This window comes from Carassius auratus, chromosome 16, assembly GCF_003368295.1.
Source record: "Carassius auratus strain Wakin chromosome 16, ASM336829v1, whole genome shotgun sequence".
Taxonomy (NCBI): Eukaryota; Metazoa; Chordata; class Actinopteri; order Cypriniformes; family Cyprinidae; genus Carassius; species Carassius auratus.
The window spans coordinates 19,747,693-19,760,569 of record NC_039258.1 but is presented as its reverse complement, the minus strand read 5'-3'; the positions used below and the strand labels follow the sequence as shown (position 1 = coordinate 19,760,569).

At 38.0% G+C, this 12,877-nt stretch overlaps 1 pseudogene; it reads right to left on the bottom strand.

Annotated features, from left to right (window-relative positions):
• Positions 1 to 8,034: 8,034 nt before the first annotated feature.
• Positions 8,035 to 9,536, bottom strand: LOC113116784 (putative nuclease HARBI1; annotated as a pseudogene).
• Between the last annotated feature and the right edge of the window lie 3,341 nt (positions 9,537 to 12,877).

Genomic DNA, 12,877 nt, shown 5'->3' with positions numbered 1-12,877 from the left:
AGTTTTACGGACCTAACTTCCGGAAAGATGAGGAAATCGCATTATATTTCTCAGCTCCGTCAAGGATTGCATGCTGAATATGCTGTCATAGCTGGGAATGCAAATGCAGAAAGCGGGCCGGAGAAAAACGTTTTGTTACTTTCGTCCCACGTTACTTTCGACCCCGCTCTCCCCTACTATCTCAGTGACTCATTTAAGTGTCATTTAAGGCTGTTTAACAAAAAGAGTGGTTCCTTCACTGATTATTTCAGTAGTGTTATATATTTACGCCAGCGGGTGGCAACAAATAAGCATCTTTTATGTGAATGGAAATTTGATCACATGCAATTACTATTACTCACCCTGTTAAAATCCAACTTGTAGTTGTTAATCGTCCCACATGTTAACTGGGTAACTTCTTGAAGGAGTTGGATATGTTACTATCAAACTTTCCTGAGGATGGTACTCCTCTTGTACTATTCAATACCCACCTAGAAAAACCCCAGGCTGCTGATTTCAACACTTTGCTCGCCTCATTTGACCTCAAGTGCATGTCTACTAATGTCAGCTAATCACAAATGAGGTAACCAACTGGACCTCATGTACACAGACTATTGCTCCACTGACAACACTTTAGTTATTCCATTGCACACCTCAGACCACTACCTCATCTCTTCTAACCTCACACTAACTCCTAATATAGCACACACTCCTCCACAGGACACCTTTTGGTGTAATATAGGTTCAGTCTCTTCCTCAAGCCTATCCTCTATGGTTTCATCCTCACTTCCTTAACCTTCTCAGTTTTCAGCATTGGACACAAACAGTGCTACTGAAACTCTCTGCTCCACTTTTATATCTTGCTTAGACAACTTTTGCCCCCTTTCATAGACCAGCACGTACCACCCCCTCTGCCCCTGGCTGTCCGATGTTCTTACTGAACATCTATCTATACTCAGGGCTGCAGAGAGGAAATGGTGCAAATCATAAAACTTTACCGACCTTAGTGTGTCTCTTCTCTCTTCTTTCTCTGCAAATGTCTCCACTGCTAAAACGACATACTAAAACAACAAAATTAACAACTGTTCGCACACTTTACAAAACTTTCTGTCCTCCTCTCTCTCCTCCTTCATCAACTCATACAGCTGATGACTTTGCAATATTCTTTATAAATTAAACAACAAACATCAATGACCAATTCTCCACAACAAAAACTGATGATAACTTCATAAAGACAAATACAGACTCTCTCTCCTTCTTCTCTCCATTCTCGGAGAAGGACATCTTCCAAACGTATCCTTTCCAACTGTGGCAAAACGGAGAGTTGACAAGACAGGTTATAGTCTAGGTGGAACCTGCCCCAAAAACACCAACTAAGCCACCCTGGGACTCTCAACCAGAGAATGATTTTATTTATTTTCTACAGTGGGGCTCGAAAGTTTGGGCACCCCTTGCATATCTGTGAAAATATGAGTAATTTTCAAAAAATAAGAGAGATCATACTAAATGCATGTTACTTTTTATTTAATACTGTCCTGAGTAAGTACATAAAAGATATTAACATTTAGTCCAAAAGAAAAAAAAATTGCTGAAATTATTAAAATAACCCCACTCTAAAGTTTGGGAACCCTTGGTTCTTAATACTGTGTTCTGTTCCCTTATGAAAGAAAAATATATTGCAGTTTACTGGAAAATATCATGTAATATATTAGGCATATATTCTTATATATATTTATTTTTTCCAATATATTGCAATATATTGAAAGCGGCAATAATTTGCAATATATTATATAATACATGTATCATCAATATATTATTAAATGCATTCAAATATACAAAATATTAGAAAATAAAAATATAATATATTACAATATATCACAATATATTTTAAGAAATATATTGGTAAATATATTTTCCTTTCGTAAGGGTTACCTGATGATCCTCGACTGTATTTCTGTTTTGTGCATGGTTGTGCATGAGTCCCTTGTTTGTTCTGAACAGTTAACTGGATGCAATAATAACAGATTGTAAATTATTATATTTATTACAATTATAAATAGATGTATGATTATTAAACACTTGTTGGGCACTTTACTTCCACTTTTAGAACATTTTGTTCATTTTTATTGAAAATAAATTCTAATGTGACGTGATGGGAAAAGTGAGAAGAACGAGCTCTGCAAAAGCCGGACTCTAACCCAATCAATTGCGTCACAAGCTAGTTTTCAGTGCCCAAAATATTACTGCCTACACCATTGAAGCCGTTATTCACATGTGTCGTATATAACCTTGTGTGTCGATGGAGGGTGGAGCTACAGTAAATTTGCACTTAGTAATGGACACTCAGAATAATCTTATTTTCCATTTGCATTAAGATTATTTTTATTACCACACTGGCATATAATTTTACTTAAGTAAAATGCACTTAATTTAGATCCCCCCAGGAAACAAGACTAAGTATCTTATATCATTTTCTTATATAGAAAATCAATCTTTATTTTATAAATTTTTTGTATATATTTGTATAAATAAAAAAAAAAAACATTGTAAGAAGAGCATTTTTCCATCATGCATCAATGAAGTCTTTATAAAGGGTGAGGAGACCAAAAGAAACTCTGGGTTTATCGAAGAAAACCTGCTCCTGACCAGGTTAGGTTCATAGAGTAAGTTACTACGGTAACTGACTCTGAGTATAAGTTACCTATCTTTCAGAAACAGGCTTGACTTACCCTGCTTTCTCGGGTTTGACAAACCTTCTATTCTGAAACAGAAAACGTAGAGTTTCCCTCATTTCAGGGTTAACATACTCAGAGTTTTCAACTTAACCTCCTTTGTAAAATGGGCCCCAGCTCTTTCCTGTCAATTTGGTTTTTAACCATGTTCTGTATTGTCAAATCAATTCCTGTTGTATGACTTACCTGGGTTTCTGCCCAGTCTCCCTGCTGCCAACAGATTGTTCTCCTCCGGACGAGGTTCAAACAGCCTGAGAGATAGTCGTTCCTTGCCCTGCAGCTTGGGGTGGTGCCCCAAACTCTCAAGTCAAGCCAACCCTTAAGTTCCAGTTATTCAGTGTTGCTATACAGTTCTCAGACCTCCGGATATGGACAGTGAACGACAGACTAAGTATATTTTTGTGGACAAGAAATCCTCTTTTTGATTTGCCTTTGCTTCTGGGTCCTTTTATAGTGACAATTTCATCTGATCAATAAAAACTGTGTTAAAGGTGGGTGTAAACTTGGCTAATGAGGAAGCAGCTATCATGTGCTAGAACTAGTGCTGGGATAAACGATTATTTTTTAAACTATTAATCTAGCGATTATTTTTTTGATGCATCGATTAATCTAAACGATTAATTTTTTCAGACCGATTCGATTTCGATTATCTCCCCATTAATTGACTACTAACAATTTATACATGTTGATTTACATATCTGAATGAAAAAAAACATGAATTCCTTAACATTGCATTATATGTTTATTGCTCTAAAAATTACTAGACTAAGACTAGAAAGACTAAGAATGCATTACTTTGCACTTGTATAGAGATAGCATTCAATAAAACCTTGAAGCTTACTGAAAAAAAGGTCTTGATGTCTAGCATTCAATAAAAAAGGTCACCCAACATACTTGTTTAGAGCAATTGAAAGAATACAGTAACCAATGTAAACTTGAGGGCTTTAAGCTAATACAGAGAAATCTTTTCCAAAAAATAAAATAAAAATGAAAAGTGGGAGCCAGCAGCCTGTCATGGAGAAAAAAAATCTCTGAATGCTCCACGTGAAATTTTGGCGTTCCACCCTTTTTCTATTGTGTCTAATGATTTTGGTTAATATGCACGAGGGAGAGAGAGAGAGAGAGAGAGAGAGAGAGAGAGCAAGAAAGCGCTCGTGTAGTTTGAAGACTGTGCGTGTGCGAGCACGCGTGAAACTTTGGTGTTTCGCCCTTTTTCTATCGTGTTTAATGATCTTGATTAATATGCACAAGGGAGAGAGAGAGCAAGAAGCACTCGTGTTGTTTGAAGACTGTGAGTGCGAGCGCGTAGCCGGGGCTCTCTCTCGTACGCGCCCTGTCAGAGATTTTGGTCCATCACTCATCGATCAAATAAGGCTTTTTACAGCCGCCAAAAAAAAGATCAATGCAGAAAAACCCATGGATTGGTTATATAACATTGGACAGAATGTTGATCCGGCCATCGCGTATATTCAGCACACATAAGGTAAACGTTTTGCAAACGTTTTTTATAGAAATAAAAACAGGTCGACGAGCCCTAGCTAGAACACACATAAATAAATTTTGAGGAGACATTGTAAAAGTATTTTTTGCACATGGCAAACAGTATTTGTTTGCTTAATTGTTTTACATTTTTAGTATGTAATGTAGTTTTTTTTTTTTTTTTTTTTTTCGAAAGATTGGAAAACAAATAATCAGCAATTCTCATGTGGTAGTTCTATGGTCCTTTTTTTGATTTCAGAAGTAACGTTTTAAAATAAAATTTAACTTCACGTCATTCCAGGGGACTGATAACACAGGTCATGAATGTTGCTTTAGATGGAAATCAATGACAATAAACAATCAGTTTACATTTATTATTTAACTGTCTTCAAAAGTATAATTGCTTTTACTTGAACAAATTAATTGTTTATGGTGTTTGTTCTTGTGTCATTGTATGTATCTGTCTGTCTGTGTGTATGTTGGTTTTCCATGACATTGGGTGTTGGGTGTAGCATTGATGCATCTCTGTGTTGGCATGGAGCAGGTAATCCGAGGACAGCTCTGGAGAGTCCGTTTTTGTTTTGTTTTTTTTACTACAGCTGATCTAGTACAGACCAAGGAACTTTATGGGAATATAGCTGTATGGGAATATAAGTGAGCAAGAAACCACGTACCCAGATGCAGCGTTTATTGTTACGTGGGACTTTAACAAAGCCAACTTCAGAACAATAGCTCCAAAATATTTTCAACACATCAACATCAACACGCGTGGTGATCGTGCACTGGACCACTGCTACTCTCCTTTCCGGGACGCCTACAAATATCTCCCCCGCCCACCTTTCGGCAAATTGAATCACTCTTCCATTCTGCTCCTGCCTGCTTATAGGCAGAAACTGAAACGGGAAGCACCTGTCCTCAGGACAATTCAATGCTGGTTAGACCAATCAGATGCTATACTACAGGACTGTTTTGATGATGTGGACTGAGATGTTCTGGGCAGCGTCTGATGACAAAATAGAGACATACTCCGATACTTTAACGTGTTTCATCAGGATGTGTGTAAAATATGTAGTGCCAACAAAAACAATCCGCATCTACCCCAACCAAAAACCGTGGATTAACAGCGATGTTCGAGCAGCCTTGTCAGTACGGAAATCTGCTTTTAAATCCAGGAAAGCTGATTATAGCAAACAAGCCAGTTATGATCACAGGAAATCAATCCATCAAAGCCGGAAAAAGACAATAAAAAAACTAAGTTGAAGAACATTCCAACACTAATGATACAAAAAGCATGTGGCAGGGAATCAATAAAATCACAGATTTTAAAGGGAATAAACTAGCTACTGTGAACATTGCCGCCTCTCTACCAGGGGCCTGTACCATGAAGGTAGCTGAACAAACTCGGGGTTACAGGATTGGTTTTGAGTCGACAAAACCAAACCGATGCAATCAGGCTTTATTGGTACCATGAGCCAGCTCATCCACTTTCTCTGTCAACTCAGGCTTTGATCCTTAAGATATGATTAATCCACGCGCGTGCACATAAAAGAGTGACGTCGACACTGAACAACCAATCGCGTTCGATATGGATAGAGCGAGAGCTATATATATTTCGTAATTCTTAAGAAATATGAAGAATATAGAAGTATTTTTCAAGCACACAGTAACGCTGTATCTGCTGCCAAAGCAAGAGAACAATCTTGGAGGAAGATTGCTGATTGCGTTAATGCGTAGGTTAAAAGATTAATGTACATTTATGTAGGCTAATCATATTAAAAATTTATTAAATGCTAAAACCTTATTACGACCTATATTTACGTTTTAAAGTTAAGTGCCCTCTAGCGAGCGTAAAAATAATGACAGTATCGCGTTGCGTCTGTCGTCATGAATTGACGTATAACGTCATTACCAATCAAAACGCACGTTTATTTAAATGCAATGTGTGGGCGTTTTACACCAATCTCACAGTATTTCCTACATATTTTACTACTATAGGTGGCTTATTCGTTCAAATGACCAAACCTAACCCCACCCCTAAACCTACCCCTCACAGAAATCATGCTAAATTATGATTTATTGAGTATATACATTTTCGTGCACGTCCATTCCTGGGATCGAACCCACGATAGCATGATTACATATCAAGGTATAACGCAATAATCTACTGACTGAGCTACACGAAACGCAAACCAGAGGGCAAATAAAAGAGTACAAAACATTAATATGAAAACGACCTTTTGCCTATAGGGGCACAATTGTAGTATACGCTCTGATGGGTCATATTTCAGGGATTTGGATAAACGACCTATACAAGCGTATTGGTTGGAGGACAGGTTGATATATACATACATAGGTAGCTCTTTATTGTAAAATGAAGTGCAACTCATACATACATACGTGTGTCTGTAGATGTATGTAAAATGTGAATGTATAGGCTATTACATCCTAAGAAAGATTGATATTGATTGATTTTTAGATGCAACCCCAACTCCAAACGTTATTGGCAGCAGATCAAGACAAAATATAAAAATATAGGTTGCACTTTATTTTACAGTACGTGTAGTTACATGTACTTATAGTGTACTTACAGTGTATTTATCTAAGAATGTTCTGGTAATACAAGGTAACTACATGGGGTAGGGTTAGGTTTAGGGGTAGGTTCAGGGTTAGTACCTAGTTATTACATAGTTATTGTAATTACTATAATAAGTACATACCAGGGGAACAGGACTGTAAAATAAAGTGCTACCAAAATATAATTCAAAGTGGTGAGTATTTATCATAACCTTTTATTCTTTTTTTGAACATGTAATCACAAACACTTGTTTGCAGCAAACAAAAAAAAAAAAGTGAAATGAGGAAAACTGGGGGAGGGCCACCTCCTCAAGATTACACTGTGGGCGGAGGAGTTGGCGCTGAGGAACAATAAGGGGCGGCCGATTATAGATGGGATTGGAAGTGCTGTACAGTCTGACCCTGGTGCTGGCTCCTCTAAGCAAGTGACACAGGGTATGTGTGTACAATACATTACTAATGTTTTTTAAAAAAAGACTCTGTTCTGCAGTAGAGGGAAATACAGTGTCCCTGTTGAAGCCAGCACACAAGCACACAGTCTCTCACACAGAGGTCAGTATGCAGCAGACATAAAACCAAACATAACCTGCTTTATAACAGTTATGCTTTACATTGGCCTTTTATTTCTTAGGGTGAACCAAACGATGAAGACACTCTGTCTGTGTGTTCTTAGACAGTTGCTGAGGTGAATGCACTGAGCTTTTTATTATGGCACACATTTAAATGTCATAAGTGACCCCATACACAAAATACATATATTTGAAATATATTTTCAGAATTTATTTTGTAATATATGCAAACATTTTAAATTGGCCCAATAAATATTTTTCACACTTAACATCATATTTTGTTTTATATATATTTCAGAATATATTTCAATGTATTTGGAATATATGACACATATATTTTTGACACTTTTGGGGACCCATACAGAAAAAAATACATTTAAATATATTCTGAAATATAACAAAAATACATTATGTTAAGTGTGAAATATATTTATTGGGCCAATTTCAAATATTTGCATATATTCCAAAACATATTCTGAAAATATATTTCAAATATATTTCTTTTGTGTATGGGACTGGCCCTTACACATCTCTTTTGTAGGATTTTTCACAACCTGCCCCAGAAACTGAAGCCTCTTCCTCAATGGGCTATACAAGGTAATGCTTTAAACCCTTGACATAAATTACAGTCAGTCATGTGTTTGTTGAAAGTCATTCCACTTTTTGTGATTTGATCAACCTCCAGAAACGTGTAATGATTGTTTGTGGTGGAATTGTTTCAGGTGGAAACAGACTCAGTCAGGGCCCTTTACAAAAGGAGTATAGAACTATAATGCACACTGAAGGAGCTGGACTGTGAGCTGAGGAGGCTTCAAATAAAAAAAAATTTAAATTGGAGATCAAACAGCTGGAAAAAAACAGATCTCAGTATGTTAACTTTTTTTAACCAAGTAACCCTTTAGTATGAACACTATGCATGTTTATTAATGTAATTTTCTTGCTCTCTTTCTTCCCCCCTAGCCACATGATGACCAATAAAACAGTTTGAGACATATCTGCAGTGTCAGTGTGCTTTTATTAAGTAAAATATTGTGTTGTGATTGCATCTCTGACAGCTGCGCCAGCTGGGTGGTCAAGTGTGATGGGGTCAATTTCATCAGGGAGAAGCTGGTTTTGTGGTGGTACTCGCTCCTTTCTGATAGTGGCTATATTATGCAGAATGGCACATGCAGCCACTATCTGTGATGCCCGCTCTGGTGACACTCTTAAAAGCCTAAGGCAGTTGAAACGTGCCTTTAGGATGCCAAAGTTCATCTCAATTTTGACCCAGGTTTTACTGAGGGCCACATTGTAGCAGTTTGGTGGCCCTGTCTGAGGGTCAGGATAGGGAGTTAGCAAAAACCTCTGGCATGCATAACCTTGATCTCCAACCAACAGGCCATCAAAAAGCCCTGTCATAGAACAGAAAAAGGGAAAATTGTGTACGTTTTGCTATTAAAATTAAAACTTTAAAGTGTACTGTACCAAATTTAACTTGCCTTCCTCAAAGCGCTGACACAAAATAGACTCACGGAAAATTTGTGAGTCATGCACAGAGCCAGGCCATTTGGCATCCAAACTTGTGATCATGAATGCAAGATGAAATGTACAGTAAATAATTGTTCTATCTGTTAGTTACTATTTATTTAAAGATTGATCTCAATGCAAAAAATTAATAATTTCACATAGGCTATATAGTAGCCCTACCTGAACATTAAAGCTGTGAAAGGACTTTCTGTTCACATAATCTGCTTCATGTTCTCGAGAGCTGTGGAGATTGCAACATGTGTGCAGTCTATTGCTCCTATGACTCTAGGGAATCCTATCATAGGAATTTACATTCTTAACATGTAACTACTGCAGACTACTGTATAATATGAAAAAATATGAGTGTGAAATTATAAATTTGTTCATGTGATGTCACCCAATCAAGATATCTTACCGGCAATTTTATAAAAGCCCTCTTTTATGGACATGGTTGATAAATGTCCAGGGAACACAATGAAGCTGTTTTTGTACCCCTTGCAGAGCGAGGACCACCTTTCGAATGGTTCAACAGACCGTGTTTTTCCCTAGATTCTCTGCATCCCCGACAGTATACAAGTATGTATCACTTGCAAAAAAACGCAACGCAATACATACCATTTGCGGTACAGTAAGGGCATGGCTTCGATGAGTCAAATTTGTTAAGATGCGGCTCAAGAAGTTCACAAAGATAAGACATTATAGATAAGAACATAACCTGCCTCGGAGCAGGTTAGCCATGCAGCGTAAGATACCATGGCAACGAACACCGATTAAAGCTGAGCTACTTTCATAGTACCTAAAACCCAGGGTTGGTGGAAACTAAGCTGAAACATAGCTGGCTAGCCACCTAATCCAACTTCATGGTACAGGTCCCAGATGAGCTTAACTTTTCTGCTCGTTTTGAGGCTCACAACACCGCCCACACAGAAAGTGCTCCCACGACTGCTGCAGAAGAGGTGAGTGCACTCACCATCTCTGTCGCAGATGTAACCCGATCCTTCCTACAGATGAATATCCACAAGGCCACGGGTCCTGATAGCATCCCAGGCTGTGTGCTCTGATCATGCACATTCCAACTAGCCGCGGTTTTCACAGACATCTCCCTCTCTCTGTCAGTGGTTCCCTCATGCTTAAAAAAAAATCCACATTTATACCCATACCAAAGAAAAATAAATCACATGCTTAAATGACTGGAGGCTCATTGCTCTGACACTCATCTTCAGCAAGTGTTTTGAGAGACTCATCAGAGACTTCATATGCTCTGTGCTGCCTGCCTCACTAGATCTGCTACAATTTGCATATCGTAGCAACCGTTCTACAGACGATGCTATTACTTTCACCCTACACACTGCTCTATCCCACCTAGAAAATAAGAACACTTATGTGAGAATGCTGTCTGTGGCCTACAGCACAGCATTTATCACCATATTGCCTGCCACACTTGTTGTGATGCTCCAGACTCTGGGACTAAACAGATCTCTGTGCAGCTGGAGCCTGGACTTCCTAACAGGCAGAAGTGAGGTTCAGAATGGGCAACAACACTTCACCCCCTCTGACCCTCAATACTGGTGCTCCTCAGGGCTGTGTCCTCAGCCCACTCCTGTACTCCCGGTACACACATGACTGTGCAGCCACACACAGCTCCAACATCATCGTCAAATTCACTGATGACACAACGGCTTATCTGGGACAGTTTTGAAATGGTTTCAATCCTTCCTGTCAAGTGTTTCCATTACCCAAGGTGTTTTTTTCATCCTCGATAGCTCAACTTATTTGTGGTGCACCCCGGGCATCAATTTTAGCACTGTTATTATTTTCACTGTATATGCTATTTTTGGGATCTATTATTAGTAAATTTGGGGGTATCGTACCACTACTATGCAGATGATACACCACTTTACATACCCATAAAACTTAATGATAACTCAGCACTCAAAAGACTGGAAATACTAATAATTTTATGTTACTTAATTACAAAATTCCAGTGGACACTCCTTTGACCTCTGGGCACTTCCTCTACATCTTACTTCAGATGTCAAGGATCTTGGTTTTCACCTTGATAATAAAATGATAGTTAAAGACAGTTCATCATTGAATTCAGTGATGTCATCTCTGTTCAGTTAAATAGTGTCTGTGCATTTATTTGCAATCAAGTCAACGATATTGCTGTAGATGAAGTGACCCCAACTAAGCAAGCCAGAGGCGACAGCGGCAAGGAACCGAAACTCCATCGGTGACAAAATGGAGAAAAAACCTTGGGAGAAACCAGGCTCAGTTGGGGGGCTGAATAGAGAGAGTGGATTATTTACTTTTATGGCACATTTGTGTTATTACGATTTGTATAAGTGGCCATCAGCACATCAGCACTTATTTGCATCATAATTCATTGTAAATGCTGCATTTCTAGCAATCTCAGGATTTTCTGTAATTGACTATTTTTTTATTTTTCTTATTATTCTTATTTTTCTTACTCAAATTATTCTTATTGTATTTTCCTAGTACTCAAATAAATCACTTATATGATGTCTAAGTTTCTGTCTAGTGTTTTATAATTGAAAAAAAAAAACAATGCAGTGGTATGTTTACTGACTAAATAGTTTGTAGAAGCCTTCAATACTATTGGGAAATATATTTTCTTAAATTTTGGGGCTGGGGGGTCTAGACATAGTCTCACAAAAAATATGAGACATGTGGCTTTCAACCCATTACTTTTCTAGATTGCTCCAGGACTCATTTAATGTATTTATATATATATATATATATATATATATATATATATATATATATATATATATATATATATATATATATATAAAAAAAAATATATATATATATATATATATATATTTAAGTGTGGTAAAAAAAAAAAGAAATTCAAGGCACTTCAGTTTCTATAACTTTTAATATTTTTGAGCATTATCAAATCTGGTTGATTAAAAGTAAAGCCCAAAGTGTCCGGGCTCTCCTCGAGTGTTGGAATCACACTTCAGTTCTTACCCACCGCGGCTCAGCCTGTCGCCGCGGCTTTTCCGGCCGAGACGCAGTTTGAGGCTGCCTCCTCTAGCGGCGCAGACCGCGCGTCGTAATCAATACATTTTCAGGTGAAGACGCTAAATACAGGTTCACGGCTAGAAAGTAGTGCGGCAGTTGCATGGAGTTCCGATCACATACGTATACGGAAATTTCAGATCCGATTTGAGCCTCGGATGCGTTCAAATATTTGAACTTCTGCGACTAGACCGTATGCGAACGCCCAACCGGATGTGACATTTTCTAATCTATCGGTGCGAGGTAGAGCTGCAACTAACGATTATTTTTTCTGTCGACTAATCTAACGATTATTTTTTCGATTAGTCGACTAATCTAACGATTATTTTTATTACAATAAATAATTATTCTAATGTTCTTTTTTTAGTTAGTTTTAATTAGTGAATCCTTTGGAGAACTTTACAGAAAAAAATATAAATACAACTTCTAATATAATATTTCAACCTTTACTCATTTTCAACCAATGTGGTTGAGGTTTTTACAGTATAAAATAATAAAGAGTCAAAGAAATTGATTTTACTATGGTAAATATGAGTTTATGATTAAACCACAATAGCCATAAATTTACAGTAGTCTGAGACGTCATGAAATGTTCTTTAGCATCACAAACCATAAAATGTAGTCAGGGTTCTACTATGGTTTAGCTTGGTTTCCAGAGATCTGGAGCTGATTCGGGGTAGCTCGGTGGTTTGCTCTAATTTTTTAGGTTGCCACATCAAATGTTACTAACCTGTCTACTCTTCCCACAGCCAAGGAGGGGGAAGATGGGCCTAGTGGTTAGAGAGTTTGACCCCTAACCCTAGGGTTGTGGGTTCGAATCTCGGGCTGGCAATACCATGACCGTGGTGTCCTTGAGCAAGGCACCGAACCCCCAACTGCTCCCCGGGCGCTGCAGCATAAATGGTTGCCCACTGCTCCGGGGGTGTGTTCATGGCGTGTGTGTGTGTTCACTGCTGTATGTGTGCACTTGGATGGGTTAAATGCAGAGCA